This window comes from Choloepus didactylus, chromosome 7, assembly GCF_015220235.1.
Source record: "Choloepus didactylus isolate mChoDid1 chromosome 7, mChoDid1.pri, whole genome shotgun sequence".
In the NCBI taxonomy this organism is placed as follows: Eukaryota; Metazoa; Chordata; class Mammalia; order Pilosa; family Megalonychidae; genus Choloepus; species Choloepus didactylus.
Window position 1 is genome coordinate 35,714,141 of NC_051313.1, and position 24,390 is coordinate 35,738,530.

The 24,390-nt window shown below is 37.5% G+C and overlaps 1 protein-coding gene and 1 pseudogene across 4 annotated transcripts in view; one reads left to right on the top strand and one right to left on the bottom strand.

Moving 5' to 3' along the window:
• HS3ST5 (heparan sulfate-glucosamine 3-sulfotransferase 5) overlaps positions 1–24,390 on the top strand; it is a 319,040-nt gene that overhangs the window by 93,795 nt on the left and 200,855 nt on the right. The gene's annotated exons all lie outside the window — the stretch shown is intronic.
• Positions 13,409–14,181, bottom strand: LOC119539430 (annotated as a pseudogene).

Consider the following 24,390-nt stretch of genomic DNA (forward strand, 5'->3'; position numbering starts at 1 on the left):
TTGTACATTTTACCACAATTGTTGAGCACTCTAGGTTTCACTGAATTATACAGTCCAAGTCTTTATCTTTCCTCTCTCCTGCTGATGTCCCACATGCTCCTAACCTTCCTCTTTCAACCATGTTCATGGTCATCTTTGCTCAGTGTACTTACATTGTTGTGCTACCATTATCCAAAATTGTGTTCCAAGCCCCTCTCTCCTGTCTTTGCCTTTCTGTCTGTAGTGCTCCCTTTAGTATTTCCTGTACAGCAGGTATCTTGTTCACAAACTCTCTTTCATTGTCTATTTGTCAGAGAATATTTTAAGCTCTCCCTCATATTTGAAGGACAGTTTTGCCAGATATAAGATTCTTGGTTGGTGGTTTTTCTCTTTCAGTATCTTAAATATATCACACCACTTCCTTCTTGCCTCCATAGATTCTGCTGAGAAATCCACATATAGTCTTATTAAGTTTCCTTTGGCTGTGTTGAATCACTTTTCTCTTGCTGCTTTCATGGTTCTCTTTATCTTTGACATTTAATAATCTGGTTATTAAGTGTCTTGGCATAAGTCTATTCAGATCTATTCTGTTTGGGGTATGCTGCACTTCTTATGTCTTTCATAAGAGATGGGAAATTTTCATTGATTATTTCCTCTATTATTGCTTCTGCCCCTTTTCCCTTCTCTTCTCCTTCTGGGACACCCGTGACACATATATTCATGAATTTCATGTTGTCATTCAATTCCCTGAGCCATTGCTCATATTTTCCCATTCTTTTCCCTGTTCTTTTGTGTGTAGGCTTTCAGGTGTCTTGTTCTCTAGTTCCTGGGTGCTTTCTTTTGCCTCTGAGATCTGCTGTTGTATTTTTCCATTGTGTTTTTCATCTCTTGTGTTGTGCCTTTTATTTCCATAGATTCTGCCAGTTTTTTCAAAAATTTCTACCTTATGTTCACTCAGTGTTTACTTTATATCCTTCATCTCTTTTGTCATATCTTCCCTGAACTTATTGATTTGGTTTTTGATTTGATTTAGCATATTTCTTTGAAAATCTTTAATTGATTGTTTCATTAAAGTAAACTGTATCTTAACTGAGGTGTAAGTTTGTTCCTTTGACTGAGCCATATCTTTGTTTTTCCTGTTGTAATTTGTAGTTTTCTGTTGTCTAGGCATCTGGTTTCCTTGGTTACCCCAATTAGATTTTCCTGGACCAGAATAGGTTCAGGTCTCAGAATGGGGTTATTATCAGGGTATATCTTAGAATAATGACAGGCTTACCTGGAGACCTCTAGCCACTGTGCTTTTCCTAACCTGCTCAGCAGGTGGTGCCTGTCAGCCTGTCACTCCTGACTGGTGTAAGGAGGTGTGGCCCCTTTATTTTGTTTTGGTTGTTTTCCCCCCAGGGTCTGGGGTCTGAGTTCTGAAGGGAAGGCCGACCCTAGGGCTGGGCTCCACCTCCTTTCTCTTAGAGAAGATACACCCCCTAGGTAGTTATCTTCATTTGAATTGGTGCTTCTGTTATCTCCACTCATGTCTGATTCAGAGTGCTGCAAACTGGAAATGGCTGAGGCTCTCTCTACTGAACCACACAGGTTGAGAAAGAAAGAAAGGGAAAGAAAGCCCCTTTTCAGAGCCTGTTCACAACCCCCCAGGTTCGTCATTGGTCAGAGAGAGTCCCTGATCTTTCTGGCTCTTTAAGGTCCGTCATCTCCAAAAGCCTCTGTGGCTTGTTATGGGTTTTGTCTGTTTGTAGCTTGTATTCAGCAGTCCACATTTATTAATTAAAACCCCAGTTGGAGCTGAGCTGAGCTATATTCATTGGCTCTGGGAATGCTGGTTTCTGCTACAGCGAGGGCTTGCAGCTCATGCCTGCCATGGGGGGAGGGGACTCCTGGCATGGTTCCACAGTTTTTATGCCGTGATCTTACCCATTCCACCCAATCCAAGTTGGTGTACGATGTGTGGATAGTCATGGCTGTCCCCCAGCAATTGTTCCAGACTATTTACTAGTTGTTCCTGTTGTTTATTAGTTCTTCCAGGCGACTAACTAAATTCCACTCCTCTCTATGCCACCATCTTGCCCCTCCTCCTCTTTTATCTGTTTTATATATTGCACATCTGTATAAGATTTCACTTGAAGAAAGTGCTTCACTGCTAAAATACACTTTTAATACCACTTACAATATAATGCTGCCTGCAGTGGAAATTTTATCTACATGGCTTTTATACTTTTTATACAGAATTTATATGAGAATTTATCTCTGTTGCCATAGTGATTCTTCCAGTGCTAATCAAACAGAATCAGAAATGAAGGCATTTCTCATGCTTCTGGTGTTTTGTTGACATTCATTGCATTTTTCCTATTCCTTGCTCCATTTGCTCATTCAAAACACTTCAGCAAGTTTTCCATCTCTGTAAGAATTCTGAACATTCAACTCACTGGTCATGGGTGAGCAAGTGAAATTTCTAACAAACCATAAGTTTTGTTGAATCAGTACACAATCTAGACACTGAGCAAGTAAAATATGGTTTTCTTTCCAATAATACACCCATTTACCTGTGTTGGAACTATATCTTATTTGAAAACTAACACCTAAATTAATAATAGCCAGATTTTGAACCCAAAGGCAGACAAAATGTCCCTTGCTTCCTGCTGAGGTTGCCAGTATGCTGCTCATTATGATCACACATTTAGAGAATTCTTCTCTTTCTCTGCTATATTTTTATCTCCTTCATATTCTAATCAGTGAGACATAAAATTTGAAAACAAATAACATTCATTGTTAGTTTTCAAAAGATGCAATCTTAACATTGTATTCATTTGTGTTCAATTTACTTTGATCCCATTTTATCATAATGACGTATTTGCTCTATAATGATTTCTTTGTGCCTCAAAATATTTGTGGAGAAAAATGCAGGAAATTCAAAATATTCCCTAAGATTCAGTTTTAGAAAATGAGTAATATTCATCCTTCAACTTTAAGTGGAGGGTTTTATTATATAAATAAAGATATTACTTCTCCACTCCAAAAATAATTTATGAAAATATGTAAGGATATACAAATATTTCAGATTCCTTTGATTTATTTTCATATTAGTTACCTTGGCTTTTTATTTTGTGTGATATTCTCCTTTGGATTTCCTGGAAAGAAACTCAGGGGAGAATTTTGAGCGTAGAGTTTATTGTAAAATGTTTTGGGGGAACAACAGCTGTAAGGAAGTGAGGGAAGAAAGACTGGAGAGAGGGGGAAGTCCGCTCACCTGTGATGTGCTTCCCACATTGGCCCCAGAGAATCACCAAAGCTTCAACCTGTATAGCTCCTCAGAGTTGTCCAAAATGGAAACAGGGGTACCAAGCACTGGGGAGATTGCCCCAGGGAGGGGGCATACTGTGGGCAACTCAGCTCCCTACATCTGGTCAATTCCTAGAGAGGGGCTTGTCTGAGCCGTCTGCAGTCCACCCTTGAAAGTTGAGGGAATGAGTTGCTTACTCTTGAAGGGGGTATCTGGGTGATGCACCACAGCATCCAATACTTTACTGTGTCCCCACCTCCATCCCCGGAGAGGAGCTCTGGAGATAGAATAACAGGTGCATAGCTGAAGAGTGCAAATGAGTGTCTCATACCTCATTTACCATTCAAACTAATTACTCCTAGTAACCTTGAATGCATGATTTAGTAAAGTAAATACATTTGTTGATACAATGAAAATACAAGAAATAGATGGCTGCTAGAATAAGAAAAAACATGTAAAGATTCCCTAAACCTAAAACTTTAACTATTGATTAGCATGTATGTACTAAGAGAATATTAATAAAAGAAGTATAGAAACAAGATAATGAATTTTTAGAAGTTGAATTTTTAAGTATGTGATACTATTCTTAAGTAGGGAGGAAAAAAAGGGAAAAATCACAAGGAAGTTATTTCACGTGTTTCATTGGTTAAATGGCAATTCTTGACAAGACTTTTTGTCCCGGAGAAGAGACAACTAAAGAGATGTCAACTCACTGCAATACAGGTGTCAGGGTCACCAGCAAAAGCACAACTCCCAGGCTCTGATGGAAAGACATGTTACTCATATGGAGAAGACACAAAGCGAAGTCAGTTTCACTAGTTGGGTGTCGGGTCCCTATAGCTAGCAGCTCTCATTCCATGACTGATACAGGGAGATGTTCCATGTGCAGCACCCCTGTCTTGTGTTCATGTGCTGCTGCAGTGGAGGAACCCTTCTCCCTCTTCACCACGGACAGATATATGTCAGGTGAGAGCTTGATGTCATAAAACCTGCCCACCAGAGTCAGAGACTGTCTCCCATGAATGTTACATGTGCTCAAGGCAATAGGGGAGTCCCCTTATCAACTAGGATTTTGTGTTTTATCCTGCCACGCTGACATCCCTGGTCCTGAGCACAGGATGCATTTGTGGGTTCCAGGGAAAGATGGCAGGCTGTGTGTGCTAACACTGCCCCACCACAACTCTGCAAAGCTGGGCAGCTATCTTGTTTTCAGCAGGGACCACCAAATGTATCACACATATAGTCCCGTGGCGTATATGAGAGAAACATTAAAAAACCAATCAGGGTAGACACAAAATTGAGTAAGTAATGCTTTCAGTGTAAAGATTCTGCTGTTAGGCTGAAACAACTGATAATACTACAGGGAGTCTTTGCTTAGCACAGTACTATATTAACTGAAACTCGTGCACATAAGAACTGTGAAACATGAGTACTGTCTCTTTTATTACTTTCCTAAAAAATCTACCTTTTTCTTTAAAATTTTTAAAATTATTAAATTGTCTGAATCATTAGACTGTAAACCATATGGAAGAAGAGACCCTGTCTGGTTTTGCTTGTTATTGTATCGCTATTGCCTAACACAGTGCCTGACCCTATAGGGGGCATTCAATAAAAATTTGATGGATGAATGAATGAATGAATGAATGAACCATCAACCAAATGAAGTAAAACACAGCAGTCTGGTGTCCATGCACTCATTCCTCAGATTATCTATAAATATCTACATTATTTGCAGGATGAATCTTGAAAATCAAACAGAACTTTCTATAGTATATGATTACGCTTTAGCTTCTTTTTTGAAGATGCATAATTTTTATAGCAATCCTTCATAATATTATATTCTAAGAAAATATTAGTTGCCCTTCCATTTTCAGCTATCCCTGGATGCCTGTTTCCAAAAGGAGCACCATCTATATAGTTATATATCTGGTAGAGTCCACAGTGAATATTTCATATATTATTATTTTAAATTTAGCTAGAAAAATAATATTTTTCTGTTGATTACAAAAACAAATAATAAAAATTAGAGTTTGTAACTCTGTTCAGTGTTATTCAAGTTCTCGTAGACAAGCTAACCAGTAGCAGAAGAGGAAAAAAAAAAAATATGGATATTAAAGAATTGAAATGCAAATATGAGCTATAATAGCATTCAGGGGTACTGGAAAAAATGAATAGTGACTAGTAAACAGAGTGCTTAACACCAAGAAGTGTTCTAAATTTATTTTTAACCACCAAACTTTTAAATACAAAACTGTAGCTTCTTTACATTTATAGGAAATATGCCCTGACACTTTAGAATCCTCAAATTTGTGCACTGAGAACTGTAGAAGCTAATACTTTCTTCCCAATCACATTTCTGGCAGTCACCCCTGTTTCTGAGAGTAGACAAAGAGCCCAGTTTTGCTCATCTTCTATTTTTCTGAAGTTTATCACTCATTCTTAGCCATTTCTCAGGAAGATATGCAATTTTCTGGTCTTTATCACTAAGGAACAAATAGAAAACTGCCTAGTATGCTGGTGGCCAGTGGGTTAACTCTGTAATTGCCTGAGAGGCTGGTACCCCAAGTCAAATTGCCGCCTCAGCAAAATTACAGAGCACTCTACATTGAGGACATTTGAAATCTCTTGGGTTAAATTTGCAAAAACAGACAAACTTCACTGTTTTGCAACAAGAGTAACAACAGCAAAAGGTTAACCACAGAAGGTTACTGTTAGATAAGAAACAGTAATCCATAGTTGAAGGAATTGCCAATTCCACAAAGATTGCAAAGAAAGCAAAATTAAGGAAAAGTCTACAAAAATATCTTCATTTTGATTAGAAACTGATTAAGAAGAAAAGAACATTAGACAAGGAGAGATTTTTATTTCATTTATTCTTACTATTCTGTTCTTATTAGCACAATAAATGAAACCAGTCTAAGGTGGATGAATGAAGCAGATTTTGCATTTTAATTCAAAGCTGTTATGTTTGTTTTTATTCTGTATAACTAAAGTAACAGTCTGGCTTAAAGAGAGATCTTTTCTCTTTGAGGGTGCTCCTGTTTTGTGGGTAGGGCAAACCACAACCCCTGTTCTTGTCAGTGCAGCAAATGATGCCCCGCCCAACCTTCAGAAGTTGTGGAAGGTCTAAACAAACTTGCCAATGTAAAACTTGATTTCAAATGGGAGGATGGCTTTCCTGGGACTATTAAGAGAATGATAAAAGAAGGAGGAGATTTTGTTCCTTTTTTCTCTCAATAGGAACATTGCTTTTTAAATGCTGCCTAAGCTATCATTAAAGCCATTTCTCATTTGCTTTAGCCTAAGTGTGTCTGGCAGGCAAGCTACATTATTGTCTATTAGGGCTGAGATGAGTAGAAGAGCAAATTGTAGAAGGTCTGCTTTGAACATTGCTGTTGAAGCCCTCTTGACTACAATTTAACTTTCAGTCTTGCCATATGTGTATATCGTGCTCAATGGATTACGAATCCATCTATATCCATTATCACTTTCAATTCTCAAGAAAACAGACTTAAGCAGAGATAATATCTGGCAATTTACAAAACTCATGTGGCTCAACCATACTGGCAAATTTTTAGTAATCCCCCCTGGAAATTTAGTTCATGGAATATTGCCATGTGCCATATTTCCCTTTGCAAGTAATCAAGGAAATACTTGAATGCTGGACAATCACTCTTCCTATGAACTTTTTGTTCCATCCCAGCTCTTGAAGGGCTTAGGCAGCACAGACCAAAGAACATGCCAGGCACAGAATTAGATGTGGGTTTATTAGGACTTACGAACAGGAGAAGATTTTTCTCCATGGCGGCTGGCCCAGAAAATGGAATTAGCGCTCTGCAAAGGGTGGGGAGTGAAAGGGCAGCTTATGAGAGTTTAGGACAAAGATATTCCATAGGGCATGAGAATAGAGTTTCAGCAGAGTCTTGAGACATAGGGGTCTGGAGGTTTGTTATCAACAGTGATCAGGGGAGGGGAGTTTCAGTGTTTTGTTTATGATACCATCTGTACATACTTTCTTCCTTGAGGAGATCTGGAGAACCTTCAACTTCTGTCCTGGTCACACAGGCTGCTATGTGCTGTGGGGCCTCATTTCCCATTAGGGAGGGGGACCCCAGGCTGGGTTCCCACAGTTATAATAAGATATTTTATTAACAGAGAATATAACACATATATCAAGCATATGTATGTAGATTGCTGTACATTGGGTGATAGACACTGAGAATTCCCAGGCAAGGTCAATTATTAAAAAAAATAGCCTTATTTAGTTTGGCTGCATATAAAGTGTGAAGATGCATGTTGCCCCATCATTTCAGTCCTATAGACATGAGACTTGACTGACATATCTTCCCTGGGCCCTTTCCATGAAATTTCTACTTTTCTATCAGTACCAAGCACAAAGTGTTTTCCCAGTAGTTTGGGTCCTAGAGTAACTACCTACTTTGGCCACCCCGTAAATATAGCTTTCTCTTGCCACCTATGTGGGCACAACCGTCTTGTTTGTCTGTGGCTCTGCTGCTTTGAGCAGAGCTGAAGACTCTGTGAGCCTGCTCTTTGTACCAGGTTTGCTTGATATTTTCCTTGAAAACAAGTCTGCTGCTCTCTGACTGCTATGTGACAGAGCTATCTATCAGGTGCTCTCGCTTCCCAGCAATCTTCTGCTCTTCACAGTGTCCACTGAAATTGTGCTTCAGTATCCTTGCAGGACTAAATTTGTCATCACAGCTTGTGGCCGTTCCCACAGGAGCTTCCCAGACCACATCTGCTCAGTTATCTTGTTTTCATCTGTTCTTCTTACCTGTCGAGCTCCAGTGTGGCAAGCCATGCTAACAGCTTGGCTGAATATGAAGGCATCATTGTTGATGATGATCCTGATTTGCCATTTGGTGTTAAGCATTATTGACAAATGCATGGGAAGAAGTGTGTGTGTGGGGTGGGGGGAGGGTGTTCTTTTCTATTCCTATCTCATAGCTGTGGGTTAGGCAACTCTTACTGCCCCATCTCTCTAAACCAACACTTTATGTCAGCAGCATAATGCTTGTTGGTGTCTTCCAATTTCAAGAACAGCATATTTATCTTCTTAATCTAATTTTTTTCTTGTATTAATTCTGTGCAACCTTTGGAAAGATGCTGCCTTCATAGCATCTATTATCAATTTTGTATTGTAGTTGCAAACTATAGATATGGAATTTTTTTTTTTTTTTGCCAGTTCCATTTCTATACAGTTTTCCTATGTGGAGTGGTATCTGTTTTAGTTTCCTAGGCTGCTTAAAGCAGATACCATAAAATGGATTGGCTTAAACCGTGGGGATTTATTAGCTTACAAGTTTATAGTTTTGAGACTGTGAAAAAGTCTAAATCAAGGCATCATCAAGGCGATGCTTTCTTCCTGATGACTGGCTGCCAGCAATCCTCGGTTTCTCTGCCATATGGCAAGGCACATTGTGGCGACTGCTGCTCTCTCTCTTCTCTTCCAGGTTTTGTTGATTTCAGTTTCTTGCATCTGTGGCTTTCTCTTTTTCTCTATCTGTACTCATTCCGTTTATGAAGGACTCCAGTAAGAGGATTAAGTCCCATCCTGAATGAGGTGGATCACACCTTAACTGAAGTAACCTCATCGAAACATCCTACTTACAAAGGGTTTACATCCAAGGAATGGATTAGATTTAAGAACATGCTTTTCTAGGGTACATAGTGCTTCAAACCACCATAGTATCTAAAACCTATCTGCTGCCTTGTCATTCATTGGTTGTATTGCTAATGAAAACTAGAATTCTATCAGGCCATACTGATATTGCATTATTCCCATGCAATAACCTCATTTGTTTACAGATTTCACTACTGAAAATAATATGTGACATATACCTCGTCTCTCTTCCCATTGAGGTGAACTTAAGATAGTAATGGAAAAGCATATAAGGCAACCTTTCAAAGGTTTCAATTAAAAAAAAAAAAACAACACACCCATAATTGGTCACTTTATGTGTTGACTTTCCCAGCATTTGAGTCCTCTCTACCTTAGGAAGGGCCTCATCAGTTATGGCTGATAAGTAGCAGAATTCCCTTGGCCTTCCGCAATAGTAACTGTAAAGGGAACAGGGATGTCTTTGTGAATTAGTAACAGTATAAGCAGTCAGCCTCAGCTACTGACCCTGGAGCACAGCTCAGGAGAATAGGTGAAGCTTTACAGTGACTGCAGGCCAAAAGTTGAATTTCATAAAGAGAGTATTGTACTCCAACATTTCTGCTCACGTTCATAGCTTAAGCAATGTGCTGGACATTTTAATATTCACTTTCTTATTTAATATCCATAACAATCTATGAAATTATTATTTTCTCTCTGATATAAATCAAGAAAATGAGTCTTGGAATGGCTTAGTTAATTGTCCAGTTATGCTGCTAGTAAGTGATATGGGAAGTGAATATGACTCTGGGTTCTGTGTTCTCTCCACCATGTTAGACTGTTCCATATGAAACTTATACGAAATCCTCAATCGCAGAAAGCTATGATCTACAGAGGCCAGTCCAAGTTTTCTACCTACATTCAAATCTTATAAAGGGAATTCAAGCTGCACGCTTTGTTTTGTATGACTGCATGGTATGTGAATATATCTCAATAAAATGAATAAAAAAAAAATACTATGCTGAGTGAAAGAAGCCAGACATGAAGGAGTACATAAGAATACATACTATTATTCCACTTATGTGAAATTTTCTGGAAAAGATAAAAACTAATCTACAGTGATGGAAATCAGATCAGTGGTTGCCTGAGGTGGAGTAGAGCAGATAGAAATGGGCTGGGAATAACTGCAAAAAGGCAAGAGGGAACTTTCTGAGATGATGGAAATGTTCTAAATCTTGGCTGGAGTGGTGGTGACACAGTTGTATACAGTTGTCAAAACTCATCAAACTATATATTTAAAATGTGAGCATTTTATTGTATGTCAATTATATGTAAATAAAGTTTATTTTTAAAATAGTTTAAAAAAAAAAAAGGGAATTCAAGCAACAAAACCTGTGGGTACACTTGTTAAAATCCCTTTGTCTTTTCTATTCATGGTCCATTACAACTTTCAGTTTCTCTTGGTTCTCTCAACATCCCTTCAAAAACTCATCCTCCATCCATGGCCTTCTACAGCTTTTCTGTCTTATACAAAAGAATGCACTTCTAATCTTACCTTGCTCCTTTTTTACCCATACTTCCAGTTCCATCTCATTCTCACCATTTTTCTGATTCAACAGCACAAAGCCTAAAGAACCCGTCAGGCAGTAGAGGGTTCTTTTCTAGAAATGTGTAGGGCAGAGTAGGGGAAATGCATGAGGCAGAGCCAGCAACCTCTTTAGCTGACAGCGTAATAAGGGAAAACTGATAGCACTCATATATTAACTGCTTCTTCCCAACAACAACAAAAATCTGGGAACATGAATACAGAGGACCTTATTAACAAATCCAGCACTTGCTTAAAAATAAGCATTATGCCTGTGCTATCCCATTGTATTTGAGGTTTAGCATCCATGCTGATACTTGCCTGAAAACCCTGTAATGATGAACAGATTATACTTCTCAGATGAATTTATCCAGCTCCTGCTAGAATACCTTTCCTAGTCCGCATACTAGTCATGGTGGCTGAAAGCATTTTATTGATGAGGTCAAAGAGGGGAATTTTTAAGACAATGGGCTGTATGACTATAAAGTCTCCAAGGCAAAGTGTCACACTGAAGAAATAGAGCTCTGTTCTGAAGATTGCATTTCTGAATCCATTACATGTTTCACAGTCATACTACATAACAAACAACCACAAAATCTTAGTGGCATAAAATAATAGGCATTTATCTAGCTCACCATTCAGCTGGGGCCTGCTGTTCTAGGGTCAGCTGGTTTGCTCACGTGTATGGGGATCAGTTGGGGATTAGGCTGGACTCCACCGGAGCCATTCATTATGCCCTACATGTCTCGCACACTCGTCCTTGCACAAGCAGGTTAGCCTGTGCATGTTCTCACGATTAATAGCAGAACTACTAAAGAGCAAACTCAGTAGTGCAAGCATTGTTCAAGACTTTGGTCATAGCGTGCCCAATACAAATTTCATTGACCAAAACAAGTCACATGGTCAAATCCAAAGAAAAGGACTGGGAAATACTCTCCATCTCCTGATGGTGAAGCTACAAAAGCACATAGCTGGTATAGATACAGGAAGAGATAAAGAATTGACCCAATTAATAAAATCTAACACAATTGTTGACCTATTTTTCTTGAGTATAATCCTATCAAAAGCTAGCTATTGTTCATTTTGGTAGCATCAGGTCTAGATCTGGGCAACATTCATTCATTGTTCCTTTAACACCTAATATTGAGTTCTTTAGACAAGTGCTGTCCAATAGAAATATATTGTATCACATGTAATTTTTAATTTTCTAGTAGCCACATTTTGAAAGGGTAAAAAGAAATAGGTAAAATTTATTTTATGAATGCATTTCATTTAATCCAGTATACCCCCAAATTTTATCTTTTCAACATGTCATCAATATAAAAATTACTAATGGGTATTTTACATTCTTTTTCTTTTTTACTGAAGTCTTTAAAATCCGGTGTGTGCTTTATACTTACAGAACATCTAAGTTTGGGTGACTCACATTTCCAGGGCTCAGTAGGCACGGTGGCTGGTGGCTGGCCCCATAGTCAGCATAGTTGTAGATTCTACATTAAACTTGGTACTGAGGGCACAAGACAACTACCCTCATGAATCTTTTAGCCTAGTGAGAGAAGCAGAAAAAAATCAAAACAGGTAAGTAACTGTGATCATTGATATGATGGAACCAAATAGATGGTGAAAGAGAGAAAGACAGAAAAAGAATTAATTTAAATAGAACAGTCAGCACTTACCTTTCTGTGGAGTTCACATTTTACCTGTTGTGTTGTTTTTTGTTTGTTTGTTTTTTTGTTTTTTTTTTGCTGTTTGTACCACTTTATTCAAACCTGAGCACCTCAATAGAAAACTAATAAACACTGGTGAACTGTTTTCCTTACTAATTTTGAATTACTGTAAATGTACAAATTCTACTAGCAGTTCAATACTTAAATAGATTCAATCATCTCTGACACGTGGTAGATTTCATATAATGAAAATAACTAAAAGAATTAGTGCAATATACTGAACTGATTAAAATAAAATGAATTTTGGAAAACAAGGCTGCAATAGTTATGTTACAAATTACAGATACATTGTTTATGATGGTTTTAGCCATGAAGGAACAACTGAAGCCTTTTAAAGGGGAGAGAAGGAAATAATTAAGCTGTTTTAGTAACTGTACATTTTGTTTACTTTTAAGCAATTCTTAAATATTACAGAAAAGTATTAAACATATGTGGAGACTACAATGTGGTACCCTATTTACAGTGCATTTGAAGATCCAATTTAAAATAATCAAGTTTGCATGTACGTAATTGTTAGTGCATTGACTATATTGTGTCCAAAGGGAACAAGCCCCCTCCCTGTCCCCAAACAAAACCACCCTGTGTAAATGGCCAGCAGCAATTAAACAGAAATCACAGACACCTGGTTTGTTTCATTTTTGTCGAAGAGCTCGCATGTTGCAGGGAACACTATCTGTTATGATGAGTTTTCATATTCCTAAAACAAGATGGGGTTGCATTTGGTTTTTACCACCACTTAAAAAATAACAGGATTGGCTGTAATTCAGATACAGTATGCCATTAATGTTCATTTTTTCCCCTGAAGATGTGGAGTCTTCTTGTGGCCTTTTTATTAAACTGTGGAATGTACACTTTAAATATAGACACTAGGAGAAATGACTGTTTTCCTGAATACTGTAGCTAAGCATAAATATCTTTAAGAACCTCCTTCTAAAAAAAGAATATTTCTGAAAAACCCAAATTAATAAATTCCAAATCTTTTTCATAGATTACCACTCTACCAGTTTGGAGGAACTGGTGGGTTAACTGTGGGTCCAGATAACCATTTGTCTATCCCTAGTGATGAGAAACAATTTCCCCTAACCTTCCAACAAAACTAATGCACACATAACAGCTCTCAATTTCCCCTTCTGCTGAAACATTAGTCAAAGGGATACATGCATGTTATTAAAAATTAAGTTTGAAACACTTAAAATAATTCTGTATTAGAAACTTGACTCTATCGTAAGTCTCTTCTTTTTGGAAGTCATACTGGGCTTGGTAAATGCCCAGTCCCACTGTTATGAACATTTAGGGAGCAGAAGAACATTCCAGCTAGTTCAAACTGAAGGTTTAGTTACTACAACACTGACTCCTGGTTGGTTGTGTAGGTTCAGTAAGGTCTACTCCTCTTCTTCTGGCAGAATTGGCTCCTGGATTCTGTGGTTCATTCTTTGGCAACTTTTTAGCTATTGCCATGAATATTTCATTTACATTCATTGATGTTTTAGCTGATGTCTCTATGAATAATAAACTGTTGTCATCTACATAGGACTGTGCTTCCTGGAAATCTATAGCTCTTTTATTTGCCAGGTCAGCCTTGTTTCCTGATAAAATTATTACCATGTTAAGACTTGCTTGCCTGTGAAGTTCTTTTACCCAGTTTTTTGCTCTTGCAAAGGACTCCTCATTTGTGATATCACACACAACTATGGCTGCTTGTGCTCCTCTGTAGTACGTAGGTGCTAGGCTATGGTATCGTTCTTGACCAGCTGTATCCCATATTTCAGACTTTACTGTTGGGTCATCAAGACACAGTCTGGGTTAGAAAAGCAGCCCCAATGGTATGCTCTTAAAATTCATGAAACTGGCCCTTCACAAAACGAAACCCTAGGCTTGATTTGCCAACAGCAGACTCTCCCAGAAGTACTAGTTTGAACTGGTTTATTTTATTACCAGTATTTGGCCCATTGGGTCTTGTTGTTCCTCGACTAGCCATGTCCAAATTTGAAAGAAGTTCCTAATCTCAGATGCTTAACTGCACTTCCAGTTGGAAGTGTCAATTCTTTTTTCTTTCTGGAGGTCGTAACCTGGACCACAGCGCGCGGGGCTGCAGGGACGGAGTTTCCTGGCAGTAGGCCCCAGGCGCAGCCTGAAGGACGAGACCGAGGTGAGGTTGTGGATGTGGCTTTGGCAACGGGGGTGTCTCCTTCTTGTGCTGCGCCCCTCAAACTGGATGGTGTGGGGCTCGCGCTGCTGGTCTACCTGTTGCTTTTTATTTTTTCTTAGAAGACTGTTGTGTTTACATCCCCTTGGATCTTGTCATCCACTGTGCAGCAACTCCTCTCCTTATTCTAATATTTCTCTGTTACATATTCCCACACAAACCTCATCAAATTTCTTAATCTCCTTAGCCTGGCTTAGTTGGAGACATTTCAATATGCCTTTCAAAAATCTTTTATGGAGAGCCGCTGCCGCAATCCTCTGTCTGGCAGCCAAAGTGCTGTTTGTTACAAAACCAATAGAGTAAAAGGATATTACCTGAAATCTTATTACCAGGTGGATAAATTTCCCCATTATGACTTTACCTGATGAGAGCCCAGGATTCTTCATGAAAGAAAAGTTGAATGGAAAAGTTGATTTTCTCAGTGCTTATCTGCTTTTAAAAATAAGAAGGAAAAAAATACTGTGAGTGGTTAAGAGTGAATGCATAACGAAAGTTGACGAGAGGGGGAATATTACTTCAGACCTACTGCAAGGAACAACAGGCAGAGAATGGAGAAGTTGGGGAAAAAAGAAAAGAAAATAGTCACAATGTTTATCTATTCTCAGCCTGTTTAAGCTTGTGACTGCACAAGACAGTTTTGGCCTTTGCACACTACATTATCCATACAAGGTTTCTCAAAGAGGGGATTTTTAAAAAAGCAATCATTGTCTATGGAAGTTGAGAATAAAGGGTCTTGTCAAGAATAGGGAGGTAAGTATTTTCTATGTAGTCTGAAAATAATCTGTTTCTTATATATATAGCCATAGCTTAAAGAATTGAAAGAGCTTTCTTTTAAAAGCTATGAATCACCTCAAAATTTCATTCTCTTTTTTAATCCTGTTCTGGTTTGCAGGCCTTTTTCAGTGGTGAGTCATCGTTTTGATTGTGTAGCCCATTGATATCAAAACTACTTTGGGTAAATGCTCCCATGCTTTACTGTTCCTCTGGCAATGTGGCAGGCCCCAGTGGCAGCCATTGGAATAACGAGCTCCGAGAGCCCAGAGCATCTTTAGCTTTCATCCCTGGTGTGAGCATTACTCACCTCCAAACATGAAACAGTTTAGATAGTTTGGGAGGGATTCAGTGCAGAGAGTAGCATCTTGGATTTTAAGCTCTGCGATGCTGTTTTCACAAGATATTACTAGAAACTGCAGTTACGGTTCTGTGTTTTCATACTAGACGCTTTAGAAAATGACTATAATTACATACAGAAAAGAGTCCAGATTACATGGTGGGCTTTTTTGCACATTAAATTACAAAAATATATTCGTGCATTTACTCCAGTTTGCCTTGAAGGATTTAAAACAGATCAGCATCACTGCTCTTTTGTTTGGCTAACAAGGGATCATTTAAAGTTAATCATTCCTAATATTTTTCACCACTGGTGGACATATGCCAGATATCTCCTCTCCCCTTTACCTTCCACGTGCCATTCTTGATTTTAATCTTGAAATATTTCGGTCATTTCATTTCACTGAGATATTTTCAGATGGGGATGAGAATAAACTGCAAAGAACCAAGCAGTAGTAAAACTGATAGCTAAGGAGATTGGTGCTTTATGAATGAAAGAAAGACAGTTGTAATAGGGCAGGTACCTTGAAGTCAAGGAGGGAGCCATGGGGCAGAAGTATGCAGGAAGCTTTGATTAAAAGTGATAGAATTCAAAACTTGGTATCAGAAACTATCATCATTAACTCAAGGACAGAATGGCCCTATGAAAAAGGAGGGGCTCCTCTAAACTCCCCTTAAAGTCACTTAATAAAGAATAAGAAGGCTTCCTAGAAGGATGGAGAGTAAAGTGTGTGTTTGTGTGTATGTGAAAGTTTGAGAATTGACTTAAAACAGTTTAAGCTGAAGTCAAGGAATAAGTTGTATGCTTGCAAATTATTTAAGAATTTTTTATTTCCCTTTGGCTTAGTACAAAGAAGGCACACCACAAATATTGGATGAACAAATGAAAGAATGCAACCTAATTAAACAAATTTTTCTGTATGGTAAGCCCCCTTCAAACAGAAAGGAGGATCTAAGAATTAGGCAACCTTCCAGATACAACTATCAGCCACCCTGTGTGTGGTGGGGGAGGTTACTCCCATGTATCATAGACCAGGAGGTGTCCCACCAACTGCAGAACCAGAGGCTAGAGTTAAATACAGGTGGGAAAACAGGGCCACTGTTCTCATCTCCTAGTCTCAAACCACATCCCCAGCCCCTTAATTGTGGCCTGAATAGGGAAGAACAAAAGAGAGGGGATTAGGGTCTCATCCCATAACCTTCCCTCTTTAGGGAAAACTTATGCTAGTTTTCAGATTGGGGAAGAGCCACTACTAGTCCATTTGACTGTGCACATTGTTAAAATGCACCCTGTCCTCCTGGTAGACACAACTTCATGTCACCATGCACAGTCTGGCAATCAAAACACAAACTTGATTTGAGCTGCTGAATTCATCCTCTCAACTCAGTTCCCTAGTGCTGTGAACAAACTGTGCAATAGTGGTCCTATTTCAATGCATATTTAAAAATGAAAGTTAATGATATAATCCAAATCAAAGAGGACTTTATCATATTGCAATGAGGTTAAATAAAATGACTTTTCAAATAGAAGTCATATAAGAAAAGAAAGAAGCTTACAAATTTGAAGTTTATAATTGAAAGCTGGCCCATGATTCTTTTTTTTCATAATTTTAATTTAATCTCTGATTACCTTCAACATTTCTTATTTTCCTGTGTGTAGAGTGCTTAAAATAGGTAAGGTAGGATCTTCTATCTCTTTGAGGAGCTCTCAAGTCTATATCAGTGCCTTGAAAGTACAGTGGAGAAAGTAAGAAGTGTTTTTAAACACAAATGCACAAATGACAGTTACATGTGTGAAACTGATATCACACTTAGATTACATTTATTGTTCAGTGAAGCAGTGGTACAGAGAGGGACTGGTATAGCTGATTGAAGAAGGACATTATGTAGAATAATCCATGAACTAATACACAGAGAGAGAGAGAGAGAGACAGAGACAGAGATAGAGACAGAGAGAGAACTTGGTCCTCTGTCTTTTTCAGGGTACTGGTCTATAATATTCAACCATGTCTATCAACATGTTACACATTTTCAGTAGCTACTAAAATCTCAGGAGATCTAGCCAGAATATGCAAATTACTGCTTTTTTAATGGCTCCTTGAAGCATTTTCTTAAAATTTCTTTTTCTTCTGATTTTTTTCTTCCTTTTTCTCTTGCATAGGAGTAGGATGGTCCTTTAGCAAAATGAGCAACTGTGCCAAGTCCCAACTCTTCTACACTGATAGTCTTCTCATTGGCCAAATCACAAGAAGCTCTGCTGAACTGAGATTGCATAGTTTATAAAGACACTGTTCACTATCTATGGATTTTCCTCTTGCAAAGCAAAAACCATCAACATTTTCCTAGGAAACTTCCTTTCTGATAAGCAGATAAATGTAAGATCTACATTTAGGACATGGGAGAGTTTTACTTGTTCTGTAAATAATCATGAAGCCTCTTCTTTACTGCAGATTTGTCTCCTTTAGTTAGATCAACCCTCCACATTCCGTAGCAGTGAAATTTGTGTCCACTATCACAATTGTCTTTTTGTATTTACTATGATATGTCGAAAGTAGAGGGATTTAAAAATGCTTAGAATTCTAAAATGCTATACTTAAATAAGCATATAGTAACATTTTTATTAAATGTTGATGAGTAGGTACAATCCTGTTTTCAGAAAACTTACATTCTGGCAGTGCTTGTGTTTTGTTTCTCTGCTTCTCTTCCCACTACTTGCCTTCCCTCTTAATTAAGGCTTAATCTGCTTTGCATGCAGGGTGTCGTGGTTTTCATTTGTTGGTTGAAAATTTATACTTCCCTTATGTAGAAAGCTACTATCAGATTAAAAATAGGAGTCTAGATTAATTAACAAACTATGGCCATTTGTGTGTGTGAGAGAAGGGAAGGACTTTTATCATAAACCCTAGAATCATAGCTGTTTGGTGGTGTTTTAGTTTCCTGGCTGCTAAAACAAGTATGAAACAGTGGGTTGGCTTAACAAATTTATTGATTGACTGTTTCGGAGGCTAGAAGGCTTGCTTCCTTCCAGGGTGGGTATCTTCTGGCTGACCGGCAGTCTTGGGGGTTCTTTGGCTTTTCCATGCACATGTCCATGTCTGCTCCTTTCTCTTCTGGGTTTCATTGACTTCCAGTTTCTGCTTGCTCCCATGGCTTCTCTTTTCATCTTTCACTCAGTTTATAAAATACTCTAATATGGATTAAAATCCAACCTAATTCAACTGGGCCACACCTTAACTAAGTAGCATCTTGAAGTGATCTTATTTACAGTGGGTCCACGCCACAAAAATATGGACCAAGACAAATAACATGTCTTGTCTCGGGTACACAATTCAATCCACCACAGGTGGTAAAGGTGCTTAAAGATCATATACTCAGTGCTTCTCAACTCAGACTTCATATTATAATTAATTGGGGGAACTTTTTGAGTCTTAATTTCCCCACCACAAACCAATTGACAAAGAATCTTTGGGGATAGGGCCTCAGCATGGATAGATTTTAAAATCCAGGTATTTTAAGTTGCAACAAAGGCTTAAAAAGCACTGCTTTAATCCAAATCCTTTTTTATATGGATGGACAAAATAAAACCCTTCAGGAAGGAATGATTTATATCAGGCCATAATAGAGCCTTTATTAGAAGCCTCATCATTCACCTCATTTCAGAGCTATTTCACAACAATCCAGTACTGATATCTTTTTTTAGTTTTAACTCATTTGAATTTTCCCTTGATAATAAAGTTAACAGAAGAAATCATGCTTCTTACATCTTTCTGTCAAATGGATTTGAGGGAAAAAATGATGCTGTGCAGAAATATAAAGTAATCCTTGAATTTCCTATGTTTCCCAACATAGTCAACTTCCATGCCTTTCAACAAAAATAGGTAGTCTTTTTTTGTTGTGAAGAGTTTTTGAAGCATATTTAGATTGTTCATTTGATATAAGTCAAGAAAATATCTTAAGTCATTTTAGCATATATAGACCCATCTTTAAAGTCATCATACAATATACGTGTAACTGACTTTCTGAGAAATGTTCTGAGAAAGCAGCACTGATAAAATGGGCTTCGAGTCAGCAGTTTTGAAAATATAGTTAAACATTTTCTTGTTCTTTGAAATCTGTCTTTTTTGTATTTATATATATATATTGAGCCCATCAAATTCTAAAATATTTCAATTCAGCGTAAAATTGCAGTACCAATTGTTATGTGGCATATGTTTTATCCTGTGGAGAGATGGAAAAGCGTATCTAAATGCATCATGCCTGTGCTCAGAAGTAATGCAAATCTTGTCTTGCTAGTGCCAGAAATAAATGAAAATGATAGCAGATAAAGGCTAGAAGCATTTATCTCTTTTGTACCCATGCATAATTGTGTGTGTAGTGATCATCATCATGCAGTAAGTCTCCACTGTAAGTCAGACATTGTACTGTCACCAGCAGAGGGATATGGAAAGCATCGTCTCTACCTACCCGCAATAGACTCCTCCCTGAAGAAAAGACACAGAAAAAATTCAACTGTTGTTAATCAAATACAAATAAACATACACACTTTAAAATAGTAGGGAGTAAAGAATAAACATTTAAATATGAAAGAACCCATTCAATGTAAACATTTTCTATGAGTTTTAAATAGAGCTATATACAGTCATATATACATATACTATGAAAAATTATGCATGTTTCCATTTATTACAACTCTTCAATGAGGACTTGTTTACCTATTGGATAAGTGAATTGAGTGTCTGCATCCTTGAGTGCATCTTACCTTATGTGACTAGTGTATGATTTGTAATAATTATCACTATGGTGCAAAGAAAAGAGAAATTCAGGAATAACAGATATTTGATCATTTTTTTTAAAGGGTGGGAAAAATGCCCATGGCAGAATGACAGAGTAAAGATCATTGTGTTGGAAGGGGTAAACCAGATGGCTGTCCATAATGAACCCCATAATGGATCTGCTGTTGTGGAATTTACCCCCAATTCAGAGTACAAATTTCTACATTATCAGACTGAAGATGGTAATCTCATCCTGCTAGACTCAGGAGGGCCTGAACTTCCTGTATCAGATGGCCTTCTCCTGAACGGGGGCTACTCCTCTACCAGGTCCAAAACCTTGGTACCCTTTGTATCCTCTTCCCAGAGTGCTCCCACTGGTCTGGCAGTCACTGGGGAAGCTGACCTAGTAAACGTGGAAGGCTGCGAAGGCTGCATCCTCCAGATTTAAGGAAGGTTTGAAGAATCATCTGAGTTAGTGACTTCCACTCATCAGGAATATGTACAGCCTCCTGACAATACTGGCAACTTCTGACTCCTGGATTTCCCCTTTATTCTCAAAGCTAGTAGAGTTCAAACCATGCTCCACAGAATCAAGGTTCTGTGTAAGAATTGTTTTGGGGGTGGATGGATACTGTTAAAAAAAGTTTTTTAACTACTGCTCTCATCTAATCACCTCTGCATAGTATTATTTTTCTTTGAGACCAGTAGTAATATAATTTTAGCTTTTGTAATCTCATTCCAGTCCTGTTTCTTTTTGTGGCATTCTTTCCAGATTTCCCTAATGCAGTACAGGGAGTTCCCACATTCTTCAGTCACTCATTTATTGAGAAAAATTATAAAAGACTAATCATAAAGGGGTAATCAAGGATATATTTTGTATATTTTTTACATGTTTTGTTCTTATCAGACAGTATTATTCCTCTTTTTCTCTTGGGTTATTTTCAAAATTATGGCAGGATTTTACTTTTTTAATAGGAGATACTACAGGATGTTGTAAATCTTTGAGCTAGAAGAAGATAAAACTTCCTACATTCTTATGCCGGTATTCAGAGAAAAACATATAAAGTATGCATAAATAGGCAATCTCATACTCTTAGCAAAATAATTTTTAAAGAAAGACAAAATTTGGTACTGTAATTATAGAATATATATCAATTTTCATGCAAAAGAACAAAACCAATCCAGTCAATAGATTCAGAAGTTAATAAATAAAGCTAAAAAGGTTAGCAAGTAAAAAGTCATATTTGAAAATCAGTTTTTGTCCTCATTCAGGAAAGAAGCATGCATAAAGAGACAGGGCATAAGAATCTGTTCTTCCATCATTCAGTTAAGCTCATTTTTTATTTATACAAAGAAGAGCAAAATAAACAGTGAAGCTTCAACCTGCCCCTTGAAGTTGACGTTACAGGAAAAATGAAATCATAACTGACACCCAGGTGGAATTCCTTATTTTGCTTGAAAAGCAGTTGAATATTAAATGGTGGAATACTTGTTTTTTAAAATATCTTTTAATACCCATGGAAAAAGTGTAATATAGGCTACTTTCTGATTGTTAGGACAACTATTTGTACCCATTTTCAAAATGCATTTCATGCAAGAGAGTTACTTTTTTCTTTCTTTCTTTACTTTCTTTCATTTTTTGTTTTTAGTTTTACAAACTCCCTAACAGGTTAAATACCCTGAGAAAATTAGAAGATACTTATAATAGAAAAACAGGACTATGGAAACCCAAAGGCAATTACCTTTTCTATAAATATGCCATAGGCAAACTTCAACTGGTGTTTAAGAAACCGAAGTTTAAGCCTGCTCAAGAATTTAATTCAGGTGCAAAATTTGTATTGTTTATTCTTATATATCCTGGCCTCTCTTCCAACTGGGTCTCCTCAATCCTTATTCTACCTACCATTCTTTGTTGGAAAACATTATCTGGCCAAATTGAACAGTCAGAAGCCTCCAAGCAACATGTGTGCCTGTGTCCTTCCTGTTCATCAAAATATACTCATGGCCTTACTGGTTAATTGCTTGTAGGTCTCCAGTGCATGTTCTTAATTTTAGGGTGCTCTGGCAAATCTGTTAGTTTGTGTGATATCAATATATAGTGTGGGCTAATATTTCATACCTGCCTTTGAATTTCTGAAATTCCTTCTGCTCTTTTCAGGTAAGTGCCCAATAACTAGTAATTAATTCACATTAGGGGTAACCATTTCCCAAGATAATCAATCTCTATTCAAAAAAACTTCAGCCATTAGTTATTAAAATTATTGACTCTGCTTATAATCATCAAAGATGAAATATTTCTAAAGAGAAATATAAAATATTTGAAAGTATGACAGTGAAAGTAGCAAACATCATGTTCAAGTGTTTTTCTGTATACCTCATGGCTCATCCTTGGGTTTTCCATGCCATGCAGTGGAATAGCTCCTTTATATTTAATCTGTGCAAATTCTGTAGAATTGTGATCAAAAAGGCTTCCTATTTTTGCTTCTGTTTTTTTTTGGCAGAATCATATTTCCCCCTTGTTCATTTTTGGTCTTATAGAAAAGCAATTACCTGCCCATTGTGAGAGAACAAACATCAACCTTTTCAAAAGGAATCAAAATAGAATCACCAATATCAATATAACCAAATACCTTTTGAACCCTTACCACTTGCATGACATTCTGCTATAGGATAGAGTACAAAGGAATATAAGACACAGGTTTGCCTTCAATATACTTATAATAATTCAGAAAATAAAATATAAAGAAAAATTACTAATACAAGGCAATTCATAGTTCAAGTGTCACGGCAAGGTAATTGTTCATTCATTCAACAAATATTTATTGAATATCTACTATGTGCAAAGCCCTCTGCTGAATTCTGGGCATCAAAACCTGAGCCAAATGGAAATGATCACTGCTCTCTAGGGATAGGAGGCTGAAGAGATAGACAGAGATTGGAAAATGTGAGGCATTGTATGCCACGATAAGATTTTAGCCTTTATTCCAAGAACAGTGAGAAAGCATTGAAGGCATTTAAACAATGAATTGACATGGTTAGTTACGTATTTTTAAATGATCACTCTAGATGCCATGAGGAGACCATATTGGAGGGGAACAAAATGTATGGAGACAGAAAGAAACCATGCAGTATCCCCAGGAACAGACAAGGGTAATAGGGTAGTGGTGGTGGCTGTGATGGTGATGGAAGAGGAGGAGGAGGAGGAGGAAGAGGAGGAGGAAGAGAAGGAAGAGGAGGAGGAGGAGGAGGAGACTGAGGTGGATATAGAAAGAAGAGCAGAGTAGATTTATGAAGTAAAATCAAATGAACTAGATGACTAAATATTGGGGCTGAGGGAGAAGAGAAGAATCAAAGATGAGACCTTGGTTTTTGTCTTATCCAACTGATAGCTGATAGCGCTATTTAATAAGGGGAAGGTTGTTTCTGAGGGAAGGCTTTTATGAATTCAGCTATAAACAAGTTCAGTTTGAGGAGCCTTCAAAATATACAAGTTGAGATGACAGCTATTCAGTTAGTAACAACATCTGAAAATAAGAGTAAAAAAATTTAAGCTAGAGATGAGATATGAGGGTCGTCATCAAAAGATAACAGCATAGACTTGATGAATTCTTTTATTGGTATATACAATGGATAATAAAGTAGTTTAGAATAGGATTCCCATATTATGAAGTAGAAGAGTCTGGAAGGTTTCATGGGGAAAGAGGGTTGGGTCATAAAAAGAAGACTGAATATGGATAAGACAAGAAATGAGAGTAAATGAATGAAGTAGTGGGCACCTGACAAAAATATAAATAAATAGGTTGAAAGGATCTTTTTGGTTGCAAACAAAGGTAATACAACACAAACTGGCTTAATCATAAACAGGAATCTATAGACTCACATATAATTGAAAAGTTCAGGATAGTCTACTTTCAAACAAGGTTCTGTCCAGGAGTAGACAACATGCTCAGAAACAAGTTCTTTTTTATTTTTCAGCTTCGTTTCCTTGGTGTTGACTTAATTTCCGGCAAATTCTCCTTTTGTGATCCCAAGATGGCTGTCAGTGGTCCCAGAGGCTACATGTTTACATGCTCATGTCTAGCAAAAAAAAAAAAAAAAA